At 45.9% G+C, this 25,833-nt stretch overlaps 1 protein-coding gene across 10 annotated transcripts in view; it reads right to left on the bottom strand.

Moving 5' to 3' along the window:
- Window positions 1-25,833, bottom strand: part of LOC126291677 (spectrin beta chain) — a 462,415-nt gene that overhangs the window by 411,218 nt on the left and 25,364 nt on the right. The gene's annotated exons all lie outside the window — the stretch shown is intronic.

Below are 25,833 nucleotides of genomic sequence, written 5' to 3'. Positions count from 1 at the left end.
CGAACAGAACAGCGGACCTTCATCAGACCGCAGCTGATGATCCAACCTTCTTGTCACGGGTTATCACCGGCGGCGAGAGCTGGATTTACGGCTATGACCCAGAGATAAAGCAACAATCGTCCCAGTGTAAGATCCCAGGCTCTCCGAGACCCAAAAACGCGAGACAGGTAAAGAAAATGATGCATCGTTTTCTTTGGTACCAAGGGAATTGTGCACAAAGAATTCGTCCCACCCAACCAAACAGGACAACGCACCCTGTCACGCATCCTTGCTCACCAGGATATTTTTTGGAAAAAACAACAGGGCGATTATACACCACCCACCGTACTCTCTAGATTTTGCACCATGCAACTTAGCGCTGTTCCCAGAACTCAAACAAGTGAAACGCCGTCGGTTCGACACTCTTGAGAGGATTCAAGAAGCACCGCTGGCGGTGATACACTCAAAAAACAGGACTTAACGTTTGACCAGTGGCAGAAGTGCTGGGACCGGTGTGTACGTGCGGATGCGAACTACTTCAAGGGTGATGGTGACCATTACGTCAAAGGTAAGGTTTTCAACAGATGGCAGCACCAGTCCAGAAAATTTTGGATAGCGCCTCGTATTGAGGCGCACGTAGTAGCCGTGCGGTCTGGGCGCCTTGCCACGGTTCGCGCGGCTCCCCCCGTCGGAGGTTTCAGTCCTCCCCCTCTGACATGGGTGTGTGTGATGTTCTTAGAGTAAGTTTAAGTTCGGTTAAGTAGTGTCTGCAAAATACTAACGCGAGTTCTTTACAGACGAGTGGAAAAATTGGTAGAAGCCGACCTCGGGAAGAGCAGTTTCGATTCCGCGGAAATATTGGAATACGTGAGTCAATACTGACCCTACGACTTATCTTGGAAAATAGATTAAGGAAAGGGTAAACCTACATTTCTAGCATTTGTAGACTTACACAAAGCTTTTGACTATGTTGACTAGAATACTAGCTTTCAAATTCTAAAGGTGGCAGAGGTATAATACAGGGAGTGAAAGGCTATTTACAATTTGTACAGAAACCAGATGGCAGTTATGAGTCGAGGGGCATGAAAGGGAAGCAGCGGCTGGGAAGGGAGTGAGTCAGGGTTGTAGCCTATCCCCAATGTTATTCAATCTGTATATTGAGTAAGCAGTAAAGGAAACAAAAGAAAAATTCGGAGTAGGTACTAAAGTCCATGGAGAAGAAATTACAAATTAAAGGTTCACCGATGACATTGTAATTCTGTCAGAGACAGCAAAGGACTTAGGAGAGCAGTTGAAGGGAATGGACAGGGTCTTGAAAGGAGGATATAAGATGAACATCAACAAAAGCAAAACCAGGATAATGGAATGTAGTCGAGTGATGCTGAGGGAATTAGATTAGGAAGTGAGACAAAGTAGTAAAGGAGTTTTGCTATTTGGGGAGCATAATAACTGATGATGGTCGAAGTAGAGAGGATATAAAATGTAGACTGGCAATGGCAAGGAAAGCGTTTGTAAAGAAGAGAAATTTGTTAACATCGAGTACTGATTTTAGTGTCAGGAAATCGTTTCTGTAAGTATTTGTATGGAGTGTAGCCCATGTATGGAAGTGAAACATGGACAATAGACAAGGAGAGAATAGTAGCTTTCGAAATGTGGTGCTACAGAAAAATGCTGAACATTAGATGGGCAGATCACATAAATAATTAGGAGGTACTGAATAGAATTGGAGAGAAGAGAACTTTGTGGCACAACTTGACAAGAAGAAGGGATCGGTTGGTAGGACATGTTCTGAGGAATCAAGGGATCACCAATTTAGTATTGGAGGGCAGCATGGATGGCAAAAATCGTAGAGGGAGACCAAGAGACAGGATAAAACAAAAACAACAAGTAGTGTTTAAGCCTAGGGACCGAAAACCTCAGCAGTTCCGTCCGATAAGAACTCACCACAAATTTTTTAAAAAAGGAAAAAACTGTAAATGGTTTGTGGTCCATCAGTTCTGCCCATCAGTATTTTACGACTGAAAATACGTCAATACGCGCCCTCGGACAGTCTATATATTGACGGTTTGACAATATTATTGTGTGTCAGCCTCTTTATTCGGTAACGAGGAGTGAAAGGTGAGTGTGTTTCGGGCTCGGAGCAGTTCGCTGGAGCTTTTCCGTTACACTGAGGGCCTCGGTTCACTCCACTGCGGAAACATGTAAAAAGCCGCGGCCGGAAGGCGCGTGGCGCGGGAATGCGGAAGAGGCGATGACGTCCACCAGCGGAGCGGAGCGGCGCGGCGCCGGCGCGGAAGCGATAGTGTCAGAGGCGTCGCGCTGTGCCGTGCCGTGCCCTGCTCTGGTCTGGTCTGGTGTCAGCGACAGGTGCTGCGGGCAGCCGCGGCGCGCCTTTTGTCTTAACGCCCCCACGGTCACTGCCCCCGCGCGCGCATTTTCCGCCGCCATCTGGGTCACCGCTCTGACCCGCGCGCGACGAAAAAAGACCCTCCCTGTCTCTCTTTAGCCCGACACGCGCCACGGCGAGCCGCCGAAAACGGGGCCAATGCGAAACATTCCGTACTCTGGGCGTCCCCGTCAGTTGTAGGTTGCACGAGGTGTGACTGGGAAGTTTTAAGAATGGATCTGCTACTGCTTACTGGTTTGGGAGTGGGGAGTGAGTCATTGCCTTGTCATTGAACGCCCTCGGACAGGAAACTGCATTTCCTTTATTCACTTCGTTGTGGCAGCAGGATGAGTGCGGGTCTGTTAGGGCTTGTTGCCGGATTCTGCCCGCGTGAAAATGGACGTATGAACGGTGCAACGAGTTTGTGTGAAAATGTGTGTTAAAACCGGAAAAGCAGCTTCTGATACTCACTAACTATTAAAAACAGCGTTTAGTTGGTTTGTGCAATTGAAGGGACCAGACTACTAGGGCCATCGGTCCCTTTTTCGACGAACTTTAAACATCTACAAAGAATAAAAACAATGGAGATGACAAGAGACGACACAGGACAAGAAAGATACAGAGACCAGAAAAAAAGGAATTAAAATCACACCGAGTGTGACAGTGGTTGGCGTCCAGAGAAACAAAAAAAGAAAAGCCAACCACCAAGAAAAGCATAAAAAAACAGTTTAAAATCATAGGCCAAAGGCAAGACTCAACACAAAAAAGGAGAAACACTTACAGCAAGCGATAAAAAACCTCTGCACGAATAAAACTCAAAACTAAATCTGCCATCGCAACGTCATCTGATGAAAGTGCAGGAAGTGTATCAGGCAGCGCAAACGTCTGAGCGGAGTTAAAAGCGGGAAGTCCAACAAGATGTGGACTACCGTCAAAGCTGACCCGCAGAGACATAAATGTGGATCCTCGCGGTGCAATAAATAGCTGTGCGTTATCCAGGTGTGGCCAATGCGCAGGCGGCAGGGGACAACAGAATCCTTGCGAGAGACCCGCACGAAGGAGCGCCGCGCACAGGTAGCCTCTTTGATGGCCCGTAGTTTTTTGGGTGAAAGAAGGGGGCGCACCTCTGGTGCGAAGTACCTTCTGCCGCAAAACTGACCTGAGGTCACTATCCTAAAGGCCAATCTCCAAGGCTGGTGCACCGACAGCCTGTTTGGCCAGCGTGTCAACACGTTCATTTCCCGGGATGCCAACATCACCCGGGGCCCAAAGAAAGACCACAGAGCGGCCGCAACGGGAAAGAGTATGGACCGACTCCTGGATAGCCATCACCAAACGGGAGCGAAGGAAACACTGGCTGATAGCTCGTAAACCGCTCAGGGAGTCACTACAGATAACGATGGTCTCACTTGAGCAGGAGCGGATATACTCTAGGACGCGAGAGATGGCGACCAGCTCGACAGTGAAAACACTGCAGCCAGCCGGCAATGAGTGTTGTTCATAGTGATCCCCTAGAGTAAGAGCATAACTACCAGCAACCATTGCATGCACCAGTCAAAACTTTTTGTCTGGTTCAACAGATTTGAAAATGGCCGCTAATCATTTGAAGATGAACCACGGTCTGGTCGTCCTTCCACCTCAAAAGCGAGTGAAAATGTTGTGAATGTTCGCGACTTAGGGCGCTCTGATCGTAGACTTACACCATTATGGAGATGGCTGATGAACTGAAGTTTCTATGCGGTTCAGTCAATTTTAACTGAAGATGTGAACATGGGGGGCCGCAAAATTCATTCCACAAGTGTTATCAAGTGACCAGAGACAATACCGACGTGAAGTGTGCCAAGAACTGATTAATTGGACTAAAAATGACCCAGATTTGTTAAATAGGGTAGTTACAGGTGACGAATCGTGGGCATATGGATATGATCCTGAAACCAAAGTGCAGTCTTCGCAGTGGAAGACTCCAGGTTCACCACGACCGAAAAAAAAACACGGCAAAGTCGGTCGAAAGACATGCCGGTGCTTTTTTTTTTAAATTCTACCACTATTGTGCATCATCAATTTACCCCTGAAGGACAGAAAATTGGCCAGGAATACTACAAAAGTGTACTTTGCGTGAAAAGGTGCGAGAAGAAAAGGCCTGCATTGTGGAAAGACGGGCGTTGGGAGCTACACCGTGACAATGCTCCAGCTCATCTTGCTTTCTCCATCTTTGAATTTTTGACCAAATTCAAAATTCCTGTCCTTCCACAACCTCCATATTCCCCTGATTTGGCCTCTACGGACTTCAACCTGTTTCCTAAACTGAAATTTTCACTGGAAGGGAAACGATTTGACGCAATTGAAGACATCCAGGCAAATAAGGAGAGCGTACTTAACACACTTCAGGAAAAAAAATTCCAGGAATGGTTCCAAATGTGGAAACACCCTTGGAGTCGGTGTGTTCAGTCAGAAGGGGACTAGTTTGAAGGATATACATCTCAGTGGCATGTAAGTACCACCATTGCACAATTACAAGCCCATTCTTAAAACTTGGATTGATTGAGATGAGACCAATCGGCGAAGTCATTAATCCCGCGATTCCAAAGTGACTTACTGAAGAAAGAGGACCGCTAAAAGTGGGCGGATCCAGCCAGACGAGTCAAAATATAAAATAATGACCACACACAGTGAAAAGTATGAAAGGCGAGACAAAAACTAGAAAAAAGGGCCGTCTTTCGATAGGGGAGTGGCCATTGGTCGCAACGAGAAACGCCTTTGTTTTAATGAAGTCCATCCCAAATCCTGTATCGTGTAGGTGACACTCTCTTCCCCTATTTCGCGATAATACAAAACGTACTGCCTTTCTTCGAACTCTTTTGATGTACTACGTTAATCCTATGTGGTAAAGACCCCAGCCCGCGCAGCAGCACTCAAAAAGAGGACGGACAAGCGTAGCGTAGGCAATCTCTTTAGCAGATGTGTTACATTTTTTTAAGTGTTTGGTTCGCTTTTATCACAACATTTTCTGTGTGTTCTTTCCAATTTAAGTTGTTTGTAATTGCAACTGCTAGGTATGTAGTTGAATTTACGGCCTTTAGGTTTGACTGATTTACCGTGTGACGGAAGATTGGATTCCTTTGAGTACTCATGTAGATGGCCTCGGACTTTTCATTATTTAGGGTCAATTGCCCATTTTCCCACCATACACAACTTTTCTAAATCATCTTGCAATTTGTTTTGACTTTATGATGACTTTACTAGACGTTAAACTACAGCCTCATCTGAAACAACCCAAGAAGGCTGACTGGCCGGCCGAAGTGGCCGTGCGGTTCTAGGCGCTGCAGTCTGGAACCGCGAGACTCCTTCGGTCGCACCTTCGAATCCGGCCTCGGGCATGGATGTGTGTAATGTCCTTAGGTTAGTTAGGTTTAACTAGTTCTAAGTTCTAGGGGACTAATGACCTCAGAAGTTTAGTCCCATAGCGCTCAGAGACATTTGAACCAACCATGAAGGCTGTTCAGACTGTCTCATATACACTCCTGGAAATTGAAATAAGAACACCGTGAATTCATTGTCCCAGGAAGGGGAAACTTTATTGACACATTCCTGGGGTCAGATACATCACATGATCACACTGACAGAACCACAGGCACATAGACGCAGGCAACAGAGCATGCACAATGTCGGCACTAGTACAGTGTATATCCACCTTTCGCAGCAATGCAGGCTGCCATTTTCCCATGGAGACGATCGTAGAGATGCTGAATGTAGTCCTGTGGAACGGCTTGCCATGCCATTTCCACCTGGCGCCTCAGTTGGACCAGCGTTCGTGCTGGACGTGCAGACCGCGTGAGACGACGCTTCATCCAGTCCCAAACATGCACAATGGGGGACAGATCCGGAGATCTTGCTGGCCAGGGTAGTTCACTTACACCTTCTAGAGCACGTTGGGTGGCACGGGATACATGCGGACGTGCATTGTCCTGTTGGAACAGCAAGTTCCCTTGCCGGTCTAGGAATGGTAGAACGATGGGTTCCATGACGGTTTGGATGTACCGTGCACTATTCAGTGTCCCCTCGACGATCACCAGAGGTGTACGGCCAGTGTAGGAGATCGCTCCCCACACCATGATGCCGGGTGTTGGCCCTGTGTGCCTCGGTCGTATGCAGTCCTGATTGTGGCGCTCACCTGCACGGCGCCAAACACGCATACGACCATCATTGGCACCAAGGCAGAAGCGACTCGTCGCTGAAGACGACACGTCTCCATTCGTCCCTCCATTCACGCCTGTCGCGACACCACTGGAGGCGGGCTGCACGATGTTGGGGCGTGAGCGGAAGACGGCCTAACGGTGTGCGGGACCGTAGCCCAGCTTCATGGAGACGGTTGCGAATGGTCCTCGCCGATACCCCAGGAGCAACAGTGTCCCTAATTTGCTGGGAAGGGGTGGTGCGGTCCCCTACGGCACTGTGTAGGATCCTACGGTCTTGGCGTGCATCCGTGCGTCGCTGCGGTCCGGTCCCAGGTCGACGGGCACGTGCACCTTCCGCCGACCACTGGCGACAACATCGATGTACTGTGGAGACCTCACGCCCCACGTGTTGAGCAATTCGGCGGTACGTCCACCCGGCCTCCCGCATGCCCACTATACGCCCTCGCTCAAAGTCCGTCAACTGCACATACGGTTCACGTTGACGCTGTCGCGGCATGCTACCAGTGTTTAAGACTGGGATGGAGCTCCGTATGCCACGGCAAACTGGCTGACACTGACGGCGGCGGTGCAAAAATGCTGCGCAGCTAGCGCCATTCGACGGCCAACACCGCGGTTCCTGGTGTGTCCGCTGTGCCGTGCGTGTGATCATTGCTTGTACAGCCCTCTCGCAGTGTCCGGAGCAAGTATGGTGGGTCTGACACACCGGTGTCAATGTGTTCTTTTTTCCATTTCCAGGAGTGTATATATCAGAGCAGAAGGCTTTTGACACTACCTTGAGGAACACCCGAAATCAGTTCTGTTTTACTCGATGACTTTCCATCAATTGCTAAAAACTGTGACTTCTCTGATAGGAAATCATGAATCCAGCCACGTAAGAGAGAGACGATATGCCGTAAGCACGCAATCTCACTACAAGTCGCTGGTACAGCGTCAACAGCCTTCTGGAAATCTAGAAATACGGAATCAATTTGAAATCCCTTGTCAACAGCACTCAACACCTTGTGTAAGGAGCCAGTTGTGTTTCACAAAATCGGTGTGTTCTAAATCCGTTCTCTTCGAGGTAATTCATAATGTTCGAAAACAATGTTTTCCAAAATCTTGCTGCATATCGAAGTTAATGTTATAGGCCTGTAATTTAGTCGGTTATTCCTAGTACTTTTCTTGAATATTGGAGTGACATATGCAACTTTCCAGTCTTTGGGTACGCGTCTTCCGTAGAGCGAATTTTCTTTCAGAATCACTTTTCGCTGTAAATTGTGTGTTTAGCTTCTCTCGTGACCAGTGTGTGCAAGGGATAGGCCGACATTATTTTAAACCTAGAGTTCAGCTCTACTACTGGACTGTGTTGTAAACAAGCACTGAGACTAAAGGTGTGTGGAGATTTATGGAATTGTGCATGCTTGCAGTAAACGTACATACGGACTGTGGAATGTAGACGTAGATTACCTTACCTTATTGGCAAGTTTTTTGGTTGACTGGGGTATGGGATCAAACAGTGAGGTCATCGATTCCATAATCTAAGATTGCAGAAAGCAACGGTCGAGTTAAACGAACAGCATAGTCCAGTCAAGGGGAAGGGAAAACGGTCAAACAAACTGGTAAAAGGAATGAAATTTTCCTGGCATATTAAAACTGCGTGCCGGACCGACACTCGAACTAGAGACCTTTGCCTTTCGCGGGCAAGTGCTCTACCAACTGAGCTACCGAAGCACGACTCTCGCCCCCGTCCCCACAGCTTTACTTCTGCCAGTACCTCGTCTCCTACCTTCCAAACTTTATAGAAGCTCTCCTACGAACCTTGCACAACTAGCACTCCTGAAAGAAAGGATATTGCGGAGAGATGGCTTAGCCACAGCCTGGGGAATGATCCATAATGAATTTTCACTCTGCATCGGAGTGCGCGCTGATATGATACTTTCCTGGCAGATTAAAACTGTGTGCCGGACGGAGACTAACTCTACCTTGGTAGAGCACTTGCCAGCGAAAGGCAAAGGTTCCGAGTTCGAGTCTCGGTCCGGCACACAGTTTCAATCTGCCAGGAAAGTTTCATATCAGCGCACACTCCGTTGCAGAGTGAATGTCTCATTCTGGTAAAATGAATATTTGGGCAGCAGGAAGAGTAAAGAACAGGAGGGGGGGGGGGGGGGGGCGAGAGCAACGGCGCCCAGAGACGCTACACGCGTTCGGGCACCAGCACCACCGCCGAACCTTCCCGTTTCCCATACCATACCATACCGACGACACAACGGGGACAAAGCCAGAGGAAGGAAACAAGGAAAAAGGAAACAAAACGTCACAAACGACCAGACAAAAATGGAGGAGAGAACCTGGCTAGTATGGAGGCAAGGCCAAGGCCTCTATAACCAATGCCAACGCTAACGGAGGGACTCCAATTCAGAGGGAAATTCAGGTAGTTAAACCTGAGAGGAAAACCCATTTTCACGAAGCAAACCGAGGACCGACGTAACCATACGAGCGTCGACCGCTAACAAGGAACATCTGGAGTACAGTTTTCCTGTTACAATGTAAAGCGGACATCTGCAAAGCCTAGACACACACTTCCTAGCCACACTGTGCTGACAGGCGAGGCGACATCCGCACGGGCGCGCCACACAACCGTTACGCGCTGCTTGTACGGCCTCCGTGCGGATTTCCTGCTGCGTTGTGCAACAACGGGGGCGGTCTGCCGACCGCTCGCGCGACCATTTGTGGCATCGTCCTTCCTCGATATACCGGGCGATCAACAGGTCAGTATAAATTTGAAAACTGAATAAATCACGGAATAATGTAGATAGAGAGGTACAAATAGACACATGCTTGGAATGACGTGGGGTTTTATTAGACACACAAAAATAGAAAAGTTCAAAAAATGTCACGGCGTTTGGAACGCGGATGTATTGCAAACTTCGTACACTCATAGTATTCCATTACGACAACAAAATGTGAAAGCAGTAGCGCGTACTTCTCAAACGTATTGAGAAAATCGCAAGATAATCCTCGGTCGTCAAATATATACCTGTGCGTGGCCATTTTTACCATTAAGCGCCGAAAGCCGAGTGGTTAGTGTTCAAGCTCTGTAATCGCTGGGTTGCTGGATCGAGTCCCGCTCGCCAGTTTTTTATTTATTTATTTCCAAAGGGATACTGAAAATGTATGCTAGTCCGTGTCTTCAAAATTGTTCGTATTGAATCTAAAGAGAATGTGAAATTTCTTCTAGTGAAGACGCTATTAAAATACACTCGATACTGCATGACAAATGATTAGCGCCGATATTTAAGGAAGTGCTGCGTTATGCACGGTTTGCTTCCAAATTATCGGCTGCGGAAACATAGCATTTATTCAATGCAATTGGAGCCAAAACGCAATGCGCGTTCCTCAAAATGCTCCAACTTGACGCGACAAGTAAAGTGAGAATGTTTTATACGAGGATGTCGTCGCGAGAAAAATTACTGTGTACCCAGTTCTCTGAACAGGCCACAAATACAATGAGAAAGGGAGCTAGAGAGCTAACCGACTGGCACGACAATGCACGCCCCAGCTGCCTCCCAGAAGGCTTCCCTGCACGTCATCGGTTTCCTTGCCAGTGTTGCGCTCGCAGCAGGACCCACTTCGCGAGGCTGGTGTGGGTGGACGGGCCCCGGAGGTGGCGCCGCGGCACGTACCGATCGGTGCGTCGAGTCACGCGGATGAGCGGTCCGTTACGTCAGGCGTGCGCCGCCTACCCAGCAGCCGGCTGCGTGTGTCACGCTACCGCACCACACGGCCCCGTCTGCCTTCACACACAAACCCAGACTACTGGCACCACCGCCTCCTGCTACACCTGACAGCTACAGTGGCGACTCCCGTCACGTCACGAGCATCACACCCGAGCCAAAACACACACAGAGCCAACCAGTGGCAGCCCCGCTGACACGTCCCTCTCGTCCGTGCGTCGCACCAAGTGCCACACCCGACCGCGACCACAATACACGCACTCAGCTGACAAGGAGAAGGCCTCAGACACGGCCAACAGATTCGGCTCAAATTTGGCAGGTCGCTTGTGTACAACCTAAAACGAAGGAATCTAACATTTTGGGTCAACACCCCCTCAATTTTGAGAAAATCACCCCTAAAGGTTATGACGAGCAATCGACTCAAAATTGGAAGACAATAGTAAATAGATCATTTTTCATCATCTGGTATGGGGTCCGCAAACGCAAACACTTCTAGAAATCGAGGAAAGAAGCTTTTACAATTGCCGCGTCTGTACCTACATGGTTAACGCTTTTTCGCCGACAGCGCCCTTAACGCAACGGCCAAGGTAACTGACTGGGAATCTTAAAAACCCGGGTTCGAATCTCGTAGAAACCTAGCGGATGTTCTTCCTTTCGTTTGTATTATTCCATATCTCAATTGATAGGGATAGGAGGGTTAATAAGGTAAGTAAATCAATAAGGAATGATACTGATAAGGTATCATTCCTTATTGATACTTACCTTATTAACCCTCCTATCCCTATCCATTGAGATATGGAAGAATACAAACGAAAATAGCCGCTAAGTTTCTCTGAGATTCGAACCCGAGTTCTCCGATTCCTAGCCAGTTACCTCTTTTCTTCGTTCTTTGCATCTGCTCGGGGCGGACGTCACGAGACACCCGTTTCAGTTCGTCGTTGACCTATTAACTCAGTTTTTTTTATTACAGAGAGTAGCTAACCCTCTGACCGAACACGCCGGCCGTTGAACTATCGGTGCAGTCAGTGAACAACGTGTACCACGTGGGTACAGAAGCGGCAGTTGTAAAAGTTTCTTACCTCGATTTCTGGAAAAGTATGCTTTTTCGGACCCCATACCTGATGATGAAAAATGCTCTCTTTACAATTATCTGTCGATCCCGCCCATTTTGTGTCTATTGCTCGTCATGGCCTTTAGGGGTGATTTTTCTCAAAAACGCGGGGGTGTTGACCCAAAATCTCTTAGATTCCTTCGTTTTAGGTTTACACAAGCGACCTGCCAAATTTGAGCCTAATCGGTTGGCCGTGTCTGAGGCCTCCCCCTTGTGAGTGTGGCGCTCGAGACAAACTACCCGACGTATTGCTCCGCCGATTTGGTGGGAAACGTTTATTGCCGGAACTGGGTTAATTCTCCGCACTGCTACACGTACAGCCAACAGCCTCGACGCAGTGGTGACACAGGTTCCGTCAGATCACCGAAGTTGAGCGATGTCAGAGTGGGCTAGTGCTTGGATGGGTGACCATCCGGTCTGCCGAGCGCTGTTGGCAAGCGGAGGTACACTCAGCCCTTGCGAGCCAAACTGAGGAGCTACTTGACAGAGATAGCGGTTCAGGTCTCCGAAACTGACGTACTGCCGTTTTTTTTTTGTGGGTCATTAGCGCCCAGTCACAAATGTAAGTGCACAAATAATCTGGTAACACTCAAGGAGGGGGGGGGGGAGGAGATCCCCAGAAAGTTCTTACAAAGACGCAGATAAAATAAGAGAGATGTCTTTGGACAAGTCCGTCAAAGTAATAAAACGGAGAACACGAGCAGCTGCTCGAGCGTCATCAGCTAAAATTTCCTGTAAATTAGATCGCAGAGACAGGACAACACGAGATTGACTAAAACGGGGACACGACAATAAAACATGGCGCACTGTCAATGCATGACCACAAGGGCACTGCGTGGCGGGGTCACCGGAGAGCAGGTAGCGGTGGCTAAACCGGCATTGCCCAACCGTTAGAGGAAGATTTCGCTGGCGGCAAATTAATTACACCAACAAACACTTTGCCATTTTTTTTATGACCAAGAGAGAACACAGTAACACAGCCCAATTTCAATTACACTAGATCTTTAAAAATGCCTCCTATGACACGTAAACAAAGTTTACACCGTCGAATCATGTTCTGTCTGACTTGGGCAAAAATCTCGGGAATGTCCTGAATTGTTCCTGCTGCTGCTGCTACTATCCGGGCAATCAGATCCTCTTCTGATGCAACAGTGGTTGCGTAAACAAGGTTGCTCATCTCTCACCATACAAAAAAGTCCAGAGGGGACATATCTGGGGATCGAGCAGGCCATGATACATGACCACCTCTGCCAATCCACATTTCTGGGAACCGTCGGTCGAGGAATCGACGCACACGACGACTGAGATGTGCCGGCGCCCCGTCAAGTTGGAACCACATGCGTTGCCTTGTAGGTAGCGCGACGTCTTCCAACAATTCTGTCAACGCTCTGGCGAGAAAACTGCAATAGTACCTGCCACTTAATGGCCTTGGTAGCAGATATGGCCCAATTAAATAGTCCCCTACAACACCGACCCACACATTAACGAAGAACCGAACTTTATGAGCGTTAGTAACTGTGGCATGTGGGTTATCCTCACTCCAAACATGCGAAATGTGCATGTTGAAGACTCCACCACGCCCGAACGTTGCTTCATCCGTAAACAACACAGAGAATGGAAATGTAGGATGCATTTCACACTGTTCCAGATACCACTGTGAAAACTGTGCTCTGGGTGGATAATCAACTGGTTCCAGGTTGTGGACACGGTGTAAGTGAAATGGACGTAACAACTGCTTTCTAAAGACTGTTCTTACATTCGTCTGATTCGTCCCCATATGTGTAATTGCATGAGTGCTGATTGAAGGATCCCGCTCCACATGCTGCAAGGCAGCTTCCTCAAATTGCAGCGTTCTTACCGTGCGACAGCGACCCTGTCCAGGTAATCTGCTAAATGACCCGGTCTCATGCAGACGTTGGTACACAGCAGCAAACGTCCTATGATGCGGGATACGGCGATTAGGATACTGTTGTTGATAAACCCGCTGTGCAGCTCGTCCGTTGTGGTGTGCTACGTAGTTCGCCCCAACCATATCTGTGTATTCACTCCAGGCGTATCGCTCCATTAGTAAACAGAGACAATGAACAACTACACTGGTGGACAGCAATTGCCTTCAACTGAAGAGCGTAATATGGCCTCCACTGGTTTAAATAATCCTCATGGGAAAAAATGACATTAGGGAAAAATATTTGTTTTTATGTCCCCTACAACCTCCCAGAGTTTGTCGGTTTAGATGCTTTTCACCCTGTCGAAGTAGAGTGCTTAACTCCGCATCTTGACCACTAACACTGTCTAAAATCGGCATAAAGACGTGAATCATCATTTCTACACAACGAGAAAAAGGGATCACCACTTTGTAAAAAAAACCTCTCAATCATTGTGGCGCATGACTAAACTGTCATAGTAAGACGGTAACGCGCTATTATTTTACAAAATCATTGAATCAGGGTGTAAACGTGGATAAGGAAAAAAAATCATGATTTTTCCCGGATTTCCAGATTAAAAATACACTTTCTCCCGGGTGAAAATACACTTTTTCCCTGTTAAGTGACAGTATACTATTCCTCGGCACTGTAAAACTCAATCCTCTGAATGTTTATGGTTTCATATACCGACTTAGAATTTCCTGGCACTTTAGAAAACGAAACTCAGGGAGGAAAAACACATTTTGAAAGACATATGATGTGCAGCAACATGTACGCTGCATATTTTCGTATTACGAAGCTATAAATTTGAATTACACCAAACACTGCATGTCACTTTCCGAAGCACTGAAATCGAGTTTGCGATGCGCGTCTGTAAGCCAGTCATAGCTCATGTCACGTGATCTCGCCAGCTGACAGCATAGGACACGTAATGTAGTCAGCCAATAGCAAGATCACTCTTAAGTAGCACTAACAGACAAATAAGAAAAGTTAATGGTTTAAATTAATATACATAGCATTCATATATAATACTGGTCTCAGACTAATAAGCTGGAAGAGAACCTAAGCTTCCACATATAATATTGATCTTTTTTGCGCGAGTTACACTTTAAGATACATTACACAAATGTGGCAGTAATTTTTTTAATAACGACGTAAATGTCTGATCTGGGCTCAAAAATTCTTCTAAATGGTCGTCTTCAAAGAGTTGATTTTTAAACGAGAGTCAAATGCTTGGTGATTTAAGAAATTCATCGTACATTCTCGCACATAGCTCATCTTGCGTAAACGGAAATTTGCTTTAAATGTAACGCATTTCAAACCACCATTCGTAATATTTTCCCACGACCTGTTAGGAATAAGTTCGTTTCAGCAGTTGCAAGAGAGCGCCAGGCAACAAGAGTCACCGCGCTTGCGCAGCTACGATGACGCAGGAAGCCCATATGTTCGTACGTGTAAAACATTAAAGGATCTTGCATATGTCATAAAAGAAACAACACATAAACAACACATCAGAGGAAACTTCAAAAGCGTCGGAATTTCGTGAATCATACTAAAATGCACATTCGTATGTAGATTATCGTGGAGCACCAGTACCTTATTATCTCATGTTGGTTCTTGATTATGGCATAATGCCACACGTGCACTTGAAATGCAGCGAACACTTGAAACTAGCCAACAGTGTGAAATTAAACACTTCGTTTCAAATAAATTGACTGTCTCAGCAGAAAAGATTAATAAAAGCCAAATCTCTTTAACATACCGGCAAAAATAACTTTATTGTTCTGCAAGTCGATTAATGCTTGACTGTCAGAGAGGAGGAAATAAAATCTGAAACTAACAACATATTTTAGCCTTCCGTAATTATGCGAACGTATTTTAATTCATTCGATAGCTCCCGGCCACAAAAATTCGTTTGTTATTTAACGTGAGGAATAAACGAAGAGGAAACAAAATCACTGAACATAAACAAGGGTCACGTGGCGACACAACTTAGACCGCTCAGTGCATCAGCCCCAGATTTACTATACTTCCGAACCCGGGCAATATTATTACATTATATTTATGAGTCGTAACGATACGTCCTATTCATAAAGGTGGTTAGTACAATTATCAAAATTCGTGAAATGTAAATGCGAACGTCCAAGCTTTCCACCCATGGGAAAGCCTGCTGCAATACGAATGCATTCGTTATTTGTACCACGAAAACAATTAACACTGCGTACTTCTATCTTCCGCTGCATAACAAATGTACTCGATCAAAGTTTCAAAACCGTCCGCATCTTCAAAATTCTGCAATAGCTCTGAAGCGTGTTGGGAGTAAAGTATCGTGACTGAAGAAGGTACATTACTGGAATCTCAAATATTGAATCCATAAACAATAGTGCTACATATGCGGTATCATTCTCTTTCAGTACCGTTTCGACGTTTTACTGTTTTCCTTGTTAGTGTCAACACCGACAGCAAATCTTGCTGCGATCGAGTGAAAGCGAGGGAGTGCATACTGATTATAGCGAGCGCGGCCCGTAAGAGCGGCTCGCCTAGAGAATAGAAGCGCTTTTGATACTCCGTGCCGCGCTGCTGCTATTCACTCCGAAATTCCGTTATGAACAAATGCCTGCGGCGCTATGGCGCCTCGGGTGGCCGCTTTCAGGGCGCTAATGCAGACGGCGAGAGAACATCGATAAAGTAAACTCACTCCGCGCATGCGCGCTCCATACCCCTACTCTTGTCCCCCTCTTCGCCGCAGGCGCTTTCACCAGCGAGTTCGTTCGTGACTGTGTAAACAATACGCCACGTTACACTTTTTACTCCCGGGACCGCTGCTAAAAATAAATTACTGAACAAGAATCAATGATTCCACTACCCTGCCTGTTAAATAGCGTTACAGTAAACGACTATTACAGCGATAATTTTAACACTTCCAAGCGCGAAAATTTTGGGATCAAAGAATCTCTACTGTAGTATCAAAACATGACATGCAGAAAGAGAACAACACGTAAATAACCCTTCAGTCGAATTCAAATGGAATGTCGACAGCGTTATGATCAGAAACTGTGCACTAAGCACAACTGCCCTACGACCAGGATGAAAAATAAAAAGACGAACGCTTCCTTCTATTTCACATTGTCCTAAAATTATAGCTAAGTCCATGTTAAAATCCGATAGCTATTGCTTCGACTCTAATTCTCAAATGGGCCTTTTCTATTGATGTTCCTTTACTGCTCCAAAACAGAATCCAAAAATTGTGTGCACTGAAATATCACTACTCTTTCACACGAGGTTGTCTTAAGACTCTGTGGAAACAGATGTAAAGGAATTTGGGCTGTAACTGTTTACATTAAATACTTATCCGTTGTTAAAAAGTACTCGCGGTAATGAAGATTTTAATTTATTTAGCATCCGCGGAATAGAATGACTGACTTTTTGTTTGAAAAACGAAAGTAGTGCTAACATGGCAGAATAAACATGTGAAACCGTGCCAGTCACGTGTGTATTATATATATACATAATCCCATTTCCATTTAAGTCGTGTTAAGGGGCACATTATTAATGTTTCAAATGGTCCTGAGCACTATAGGACTTAACATCTGATATCAGTCCCCTAGAACTTAGAAAGTACTTAAATCTAACTAACCTAAGGATACCACACACATCCATTCCCGAGGCAGGATTCGAATCTGCGACCGTAGCGGTCGCGCGGTTCCAGAGTGAAGCTCCTAGAACCGCTTGGCCACTCCGGCCGGCGCACATAATTAATATCTTGGCTTTCTTTTTAGAATCCTGTTGTGGAAATGACATCTAAAAACCACTTTTTATTTTTTCCATATTGTCGCAAAACCTTCCTAAAAACATGTTAGTGAAAGAGTGATCTAATTTCTCGATACATTCACTAGACTTTAAAAGGACATGTTTTAGAGTTAAATATGCTAGTCCTATGTGAGGCAGTAAGGCAGCTGAACTGTTACTCAACAAGAGGGGCTCAAATTCCTGGCCGACTATTCATATTTAAGTTCTCTTCTGTACCACTCACTCCCCCACTTTCCCGTTCCAGTCACGAATGATTTGCGGGAGGAACGATTGCTGGTAAGTCTCCTCGGGAGGTCGAATATCTCTAATTTATGGCCTTATCAGGAGATTACGTAGCGCAGAGCAACTTTTTAACGCACAAAGCCTCTCCGTTGTAACTGGCTTTTGCGGTTACTAAATGAATGCTGGGGGGCTCCAAGGCTCACAACCTTGGCAGGATCTTGGTCGGTGCGAAACATCGTCGACCCCAAAAAACCGTTTTTCAACTGAAGAAAGCATGGAGAAAAACTCAGGAAATGCTACTACCCCAGGTGGTATCTAATCCACCGTCGACTTTGACGACACATGCAGGCCTCCGGAGTCTGGAGACCTTGCGCCAACATGCTTGGAGGTATCTGTGACTCCTGCAAAGATTAATCACAAACGCCCAAATTACTTTGCCACCTTTAATGTCAGCTCACTTCTGAAGGCTGGGAAACTAAAACAGCTTACATATACTCTCCATCAACATAAGATACTAACTGCAGCGATTCAGGAAACAAAATTCACAGATGACTCAGAGGACTACAGAATATTTAAAGGTAAAACTGGCAAACGCGTTGTAAAAACTATTCCTCATCTTGGCGCGGGATTTGTAGTCAACAAGACAATTCTAGATTCCATCATATACTTTAGCTCACTACATAACCGTGTATCTACTAATTCTTTCCGAAGCACAAACAAAGTTTGCAGCATTGTGAATGTTTATGCACCTACCAACCAGGCAAACAAGAGAAATCCGAAAGGAACAGATGAATGTTGGGAAGAACTAGAATACCTCATATGCAAGATCCCAGACAATCATCATCCTGGTCGGAGATTTCAATGCGCAACTTTGCAAAGAGAGAAAATTCCAACACATCGTTGGAAAATACGCAGCACATAAAACTATCAACCGTAATGGAGAGACTCGTGGAATTGTGTAACGTTTTTAACCCAGTCATGAAATCAACAGCATTGAAACACTTGCCAAGGAAACAGAAAACTTGGTCATGCCCAAATCCGAATCTTGGAGAATACCAAATTGATTACTGCCATCCCTCGAAAAGCACAACGAGAGATCCAGAATGTTAAAGTTCTGAGGAATGCCAATTTGGATTCAGATCGCCATATTTTGAAGATTTGTTAATTCTAAGTAATTCCAGAAAAACACAAGCAAAGAAGATAGATTTGACACGGAAATGCTGATGTCCAATCGAGAATTCACTCGTAAACTTGAATCCTTAGATCCAGAGTGCTGGGACGAAATACAACAAGCCCTGGTCAGAACAGCAACGGAAACTGTTCCACTCTGTAACTGAAGCAGCATTCTTGGAACAGTGATTGTGAGGCAGCACTGTATCAAAGACAGCATGCGTGGCAGAGATGGAATGCCAAGAAAAATGAAGCTAACAAAACTAACTTCCTGGATGCTAGAAAACATGGTGCAAAATAATAATAATAATAATAATAATAATAATAATAATAATAATATCATAAAGGGAGTGTAGCTTACATTTGAGAAAATTCAGTTGGCACAAATTGAACAATCCAGAAGCTAAATACACGAAACTTCTATAGAACTTTAAATCCAGTCTCACCAAGTACAATCCTTCAAGCCTACACTTCAAAACTCCAAACGGGAAGCTAAAGACAACTGCCAGATATTAGCGAATTACTTTACAATTCTTTTGTAATTGTGAATCTCCAAACTCCACATTTCCCTTTACCGACTATGTAGAAGTACACCCAAATTCATCACCACCCACGAAAGAGAAATCAAGCTAATTATTCACTTGTTTAACAACAAAGCTTTGGAAGTATGTAGGGGATACGACAGTAGATAAGCTAACAGAAATTATCAGCCAAATTTTCAGAACTGAAAGACTCCGGCATGGCTGGAATTCTGCTCCAATTCATCCTTTTCAAAAGAAAGGCGACAGAAGATATGTAAATAACTATCGTGGCATCTCTATCATATGAACAACCTATAAGATTGTGCCGAAAGCTCTGCAAACTAGGACAGAAGAACAGTTAGACCCACAGCTGGGAGAGTATAAAGGAGGTTTTAGGAAGGGGGCGACCATGCGTCGAACAGGTAATGAACCCTAAATCCATCCTTTCGTACCTGACGCTCAAGAATAAAAATTTTGTTGTGACCTTTGTGAATTTCGCAAAGGCATACGATTCGATTGATCGTCAAACCCTGATCAGAATTCTAGAAGAAATTAGCCTAGACAAGAAGACCAAAGCGATAGTCCAATAAACACTAACCAACACACCTCAAAAGTGAAATTTAGAGGAGAAACACCAGAAGCTTTTGAAATAAAGACTGGAGTGATGCAAGAAGATGGGATCTCAAGTCTGTTCTTCAACTGTGCCTTCGAGAAGGTGATTCGTGAGTGGTGCCAAGAACTGGAAAATCGAGGGATTAAAAATGGTGTCAGGCTCCGTTACAAGAAAAATCTTGAAATCGATTGTCTCGCTTTTGCAGATTCCATGGAAACAGCTGAGACAGACAGATTAATGAGCTTTACGTACAAGCACAGAAGACTGGCCTCCAAATGTCATTTGAGAAAACAGAGTTTATAACTAAAATAAATTCACCACCAATGGAACTTGCAGTGGGTCAAGGTAAAATTGAGCGAGTTGAAGAGTTTAAATATCTCTGAGAATCGGTAACAACCACATTGTCAGGGAAAGAAGCCTTCATATCACGTATGAACAAAATGGAAGTAGCATTCCATTTAACTAGAATGTATCGTTCAATGCGATGTTAAGGCATTACTGTAATGTTATCCGTATAGGTCTTGTGCGCTTGTGAACGGCTAGTAAAGAACAAAAAAGGCCTAATCGAAAAACTGGAGTCCAAGGAAAGGAAGATTTTAAGGAAGATATTAGTTCCCATCAAAGAATGGGGAATACAGAAGACGTCATAAACCTGAACTGTATTCCCACAAAGAGAAGATAGCCGATAAAATCGGGAAAAGATATGGATATGTGACCTGAATAAGCCCTGGAAGACTCACCAAGCGTATGATTACCTACTTTCAAGAGAAGAAAACAAAATGGGCCTGATTCACAGAGGTGGAGGAATATCTTAAAGAAGTGGGGATCACCCGTGATGACATCTTGGAACGTGTCCCATTTAAGAAACTTGCGACGTGGCAGAGTTTTCAAGATAAATACCAAAACTAAAAACAGGAAAGGCTTGGACCCACGAGAGGAAGGAGAAACACCGAGAACGAATGCGAGGGCACTGGACAAACATCAGAACACAAAGCAAGACAGTTGAAATAACGTAGTCCAAACATGACCTATACGAAATGAATGAAATGAATCTAACGAAATGTGAGCCAGTGATTGTTGTGTAATCATTCAATAGTGAGGTTATCTGCCTATTTATGCTGAGTATGTTACACTAGTTTATGTCTAAGGTCGATTGTCAGTGTCTACGACAAGCATTTCGCTACAGTTTTCTAACGCCGCTACTTTTACACATGAAGACTTTTCTCCGTTGAGAATATCATGCTGTGTTCCGTTTGATCTTCAGTGACATAGTTGGTCTGGCATTCCGTACGCTAGTATCCTGTTGATTAAGCGGTAATGCGGAACGTTCCGTTAAATCAATGAACATGCAATCTATCTGCGCACTTTTATCTACTTCTTTCCACGTCTCGTACGTATAGAGCGCACTGCGTTCCACATGACTTATTCTCGAAACCCATGTTGGTTCCTAGAAAGGAGAATTTCGGCGTCCATAAACTTCACAAAAAGTAAGCATAAAACATGTTCAAATATTCCACAACAGAGCAACATCAGAGACAAATGTCCCATTTTAAGCGTGTGTTCTACGACTCTTGTTCAAAACGGGAATGACCTGACCTTTTTTTCTTGCAACCTTATTACATCTTCGCTGCTATTACACACCGACTCTCGGCACATTCTTGACACTGTGGATCGCGGAACATTGAATTCTCTGACGATTTCCGAAATTGAGTTTTCATGCGTCTAGCTCCAACTGCCACCCCGCTTTCAAAGTCTGTCAAGTTGCCGTCGTGCAGCCACAATCACTTTGGAACGCTTTCCACATGAATCACATTGGTACAAATGGTAGCTCTGCCTGTTCACTGCCCTTTTATACCACGTGTACGCGATACTGACGTCATTTCTATATGTGCATACCGCTATCCTATGACTTGTTACCTCTGTGTATAGGATGATTCGCAAGTCATATCCCTATAAACTTTCAGAGACCGTGGTATGGATCGAAATAAGAAAATACCAGTAAAACATACATACCTTAAAGCGTCACGAGCTGGTGTTCAGTAGACGTATTTCACAGCATCGAAGATGATCAAGTGCTCATAGCTCGTAAGGTATGTATTTTACAGGCTATGTTTACTAGCAATTGTGTCTTGTGGTCGATAGTAGCACCTGTGAAAGTTAGTCGGATTTGTGGCTCACCTCATTTGCCCTTTTGGTCCTGAGTTTTGAACCACACTATGGTCCCACCAACAATACCCTGTCAGAGCTGTACTGGTGTTGTCGGCTCCCAATGTGTCGCAATTGCACTGCGCAAAGCATTGTCCCGATTAATTCTACAGCAGGATGAGTAAATTTCGTCCTTTTCAAGGAAACAGTTCTAGGGATTTTTAAAATTAAAAAAAAATTACATTTTTCGAGATCTGTTTCACACGTGAATTTCAGAATTTGTATTTTTGTACGTGACGTGTTGACGAATTTTAATAGTGCTTTATCTCTCCTTGGAAACGAGACATTAAATTTCCAGTCTTCCTTTTTTTTTGTTTTTTTTTTTGTTTAAGCGCTTTGACATGCTTCCCCTTGAGGAAAGTTTTACAACTAGAATTACAAGTAATGCCTAGGTCCTACACACACCGTTGGGTGGCTTGCGGAGTATAAATGTAGATGATGTAGATGAAGAACCAAAGAAACAGGTTCACCCGCCTAATATGTACGGCCTCCGCGAGCACGCAGAAGTGGCGCAACATGACGTGACATGGGCTGGACAGCATGAATCCTGCAGGGCTGTCCATAAATCCGTACGAGTACGACCGAGTCGAGAACAGGACGTTGTAAGGCATCCTAGACATGCACAACAATGTTCATTTCTGGGGAGTTTGGTGGCCACAGGAAGCGTTCAAACTCAGAAGAGCGTTCCAGGAGCCACTCTGCAGCAATTGTGGACCTGTGGGGTGCCGCAAGTCCGTCGGAAAGCACAATGGACATGAATGGACACACGTTGATCAGACAGGATGCTTAAAGTACGTGTCCCCTGTCAGAGTCGTGTCTAGACGTATCAGGGCTCCTATATCACTTCAGATGCACACGCCCCACACCACTACAGAGCTTTCACCAGCTTGAAGAGTCCCCTGCTGGCATGCAGGGTCCATGGATTCACGAGGTTCTCTCCATAACCGTACACATCCATGCGCTCCACGGAATTTGAAACGAGACTGGTCCTACTGCGGAACATGTTTCCATTCATCCATCAACAGTCCAATGTCGGTGCTCACGGGCCCAGCCGAGGCGTAAAGCTTTGTGTCGTGCAGCCATCAAGGGTACACTAGTGGGCCTTCGGCTGCGAGAGCCCATATCGATGATGTTTCGTTGAGTGGTTCGCACGCTGACGCTTGTTGATGGCCCAGGGTTGAAAACAGCACCAATTTGCAGAAGGTTTGCACTTCTGTCACGTTGGATGATTCTCTTCAGTCGTCGTTAGTCCCGTTCTTGCAGGATCTTTTTCCGGACGCAGCGATGTCGGAGATTTGATGTTTTACCAGATTCCCTGACATTCACACTCGTGAAATGGTAGCAACGAGAAAATGCCAACTTCATCGCTAACTGGGAGATGCTGTGCCCCATCGATCGTGCGCCGACTATAAGACCACGTTCAAACTCCCTTGAATCTCTATAACGTGCCACTGTAGCAGCAGTAACCGAGCAAACAACTGCACCAGACACTTGTTGTCTTATATAGGAGTTACCGATCGCAGCGCCATATTCTGCCTGTTTATATATATCTCTGTATTTGAGTACGCATGCCAATACCAATTTCTTTGGCGCTTCAGTGTACTTCAAAATAATGGATGAGCTAAAGTAGGAATGGGACGTTTAGCGAATAGCTGTAGCTTGGAATGACATAGGTAACTTGCTGTCTGCATAAGGATCATTGGACGTGCGGTTCTGTTTGTGGGCGAGTTGCGAGAGTAGCGACTTTTTCATCCGAGACCGCCCGCACCTGAATGAAACCGACGCCGGGACCTGGCGGCCCTAGGGCTTTCGCAACTGGCGGCGATAACCAGCCGGCGACCCAGATGCGGCATTTAGAGGCGACCCTGTAATACAGACAGCTTTCCACTGGCCGCCGGCAAAAACAGCCCGCGGGCGGCCGAATCCACTACTGCCGCAGCAGCACCCACAGACGACTAAAGCGTGACGTACTGCAGAAATCACGCTGAAGTTACGGATAATGAGTAACATTCTACTTGAATAACATTTCAGTCGCCTGTTACCGTGTTCCTCGACTTCTGGGAAGTCGTCGACAGTACTCACTACATGAATCCCCTGTTACGGAATGTAAGGAGAAGTGTTGCTGCCTGCCTGAAATACACTACTGCCCATAAAAATTGCTACACCAAAAAGAAATGCAGAAGATAAACGGGTATTCATTGGACAAATATGCTATACTAGAACTGACATGTGATTACATTTTCACGCAATTTGGGTGCATAGATCCTGAGAAATCAGTAACCAAACACCTCTGGCCGTAATAACGGCCTTGATACGCCTGGGCACTGAGTCACAGCTTGGATGGCGTGTTCAGGTACATCTGCCCATGCAGCTTCAACACGATACCACAGTTCATCAAGAGTAGTGACTGGCGTATTGTGGCGAGCGAGTTGCTCGGCCACCATTGACCAGACGTTTTCAATTGGTAAGAGATCTGGAGAATGTACTGGTGACCGAGACGTGTAACCAATGGCACCTCATACCATCACGCCGGGTGATACGCCAGTATGGCGATGACGAATACCCACTTCCAATGTGCGTTCACCGCGATGTCGCGAAACACGGATGTGACCATCATTCACCTGGATTCATGCTGCTGCAAATGTCGTGGATCTGTTCGTGCAGATGATTGTTGTCTTGCAAACGTCCCCATCTGTTGACTCGGGGATCGAGACGTGGCTGCACGATCCGTTTCAGCCATGCGGATAAGATACCTGTCATCTCGACTGCTAGTGATACAAGGCCGTTGGGATCCAGCACGGCGTTCCGTATTACCCTCCGGAACCCACCGATTCCATGTTCTGTTAACACCCATTGGATCTCGACCAACAGCAATGTCGCGATACGATAAACCGCAATCACGATAGGCTAAAATTCGACCTTTATCAAAGTCGGAAACGTGATGGTACGCATTTCTCCTCCTTACATGAGGCATCACAACAACGTTTCATCAGACTAGGCCGGTCAACTGCTGTTTGTGTACGAGAAATCGGTTGGAAACTTACCTCGTGTCAGCACGTTTTAGGTGTCGCCACCGGCGCTAACGTTGTGTGAATGCTCTGAAAAGCTAATCATTTGCATATCACAGCATCTTCTTCCTGTCTGTTAAATTTCGCGTCTGCAGCACATCATCTTCGTGGTGTTGCAATTTTAATGGCTAGTAGTGTATCTTTGCAGCCAACAAATACTGGCAGTAGCCTAACTAGCAGCCGAAGGTGGGCGAGCGGAGAATCAAACACCTGCCAGCGGCGCGAGGGTGCACAATTTACGAACTACGACGAGCGTTCAGTAAGTCATGCAACATTTTTTCTCGGCCAGTCTCGGCTGACAAAATGCGAAATTTGTTGTTGGACATCGTGGAATATTCCACCTTTAGCCCCTAAAATGGCGTCTTTAACTGAGGTGCGTTAGAAGCAGAGAGCCGTCTGTTTCTTTTGGCGGAAAATCAGGGCATCGCAGATGTTAACAGGTGCTTGCACAATGTCTGCGGAGACCTGGCAGTAAACAAAAGCACGGAGGGACGTTGGGCGTAGCGTCTGTCATCATAGCAACAAGGTCGCGAGCGCAAACCTGTCTCATCTTCCGCGCACCAGCCAGCCGCGCACAGCTGTAACTGCCGCAGTGCTAGAATGTGCAGACACTTCCATTCGAGGAGATCGACGGATCCCAATCAAACATGTCGCTGCTCAGCTGAACGTCTCCGTTGGTAGTGCTAACACGCTCGTCCACTCTGAGGTACTCGAAGGTGTCATCTCCTCGCCTAATAGAAGACCATAAAGAACGAGAACCGTCTGTACCGAATTGCTTGCGCGCTGCGATGCTGATCGCCTTTTTTTTTTTTGTTACGCATCGTCACAGGCGATGAAACGTGATTTGGGTTCATCATTTCGAACCGAACACAAAACGGCAATCCATGGCGCCATACGACCCCTCCACAGAAGTT

The sequence above is a fragment of the Schistocerca gregaria genome, chromosome 9, assembly GCF_023897955.1.
Source record: "Schistocerca gregaria isolate iqSchGreg1 chromosome 9, iqSchGreg1.2, whole genome shotgun sequence".
In the NCBI taxonomy this organism is placed as follows: Eukaryota; Metazoa; Arthropoda; class Insecta; order Orthoptera; family Acrididae; genus Schistocerca; species Schistocerca gregaria.
This window is presented reverse-complemented; position numbering and strand designations above follow the sequence as displayed.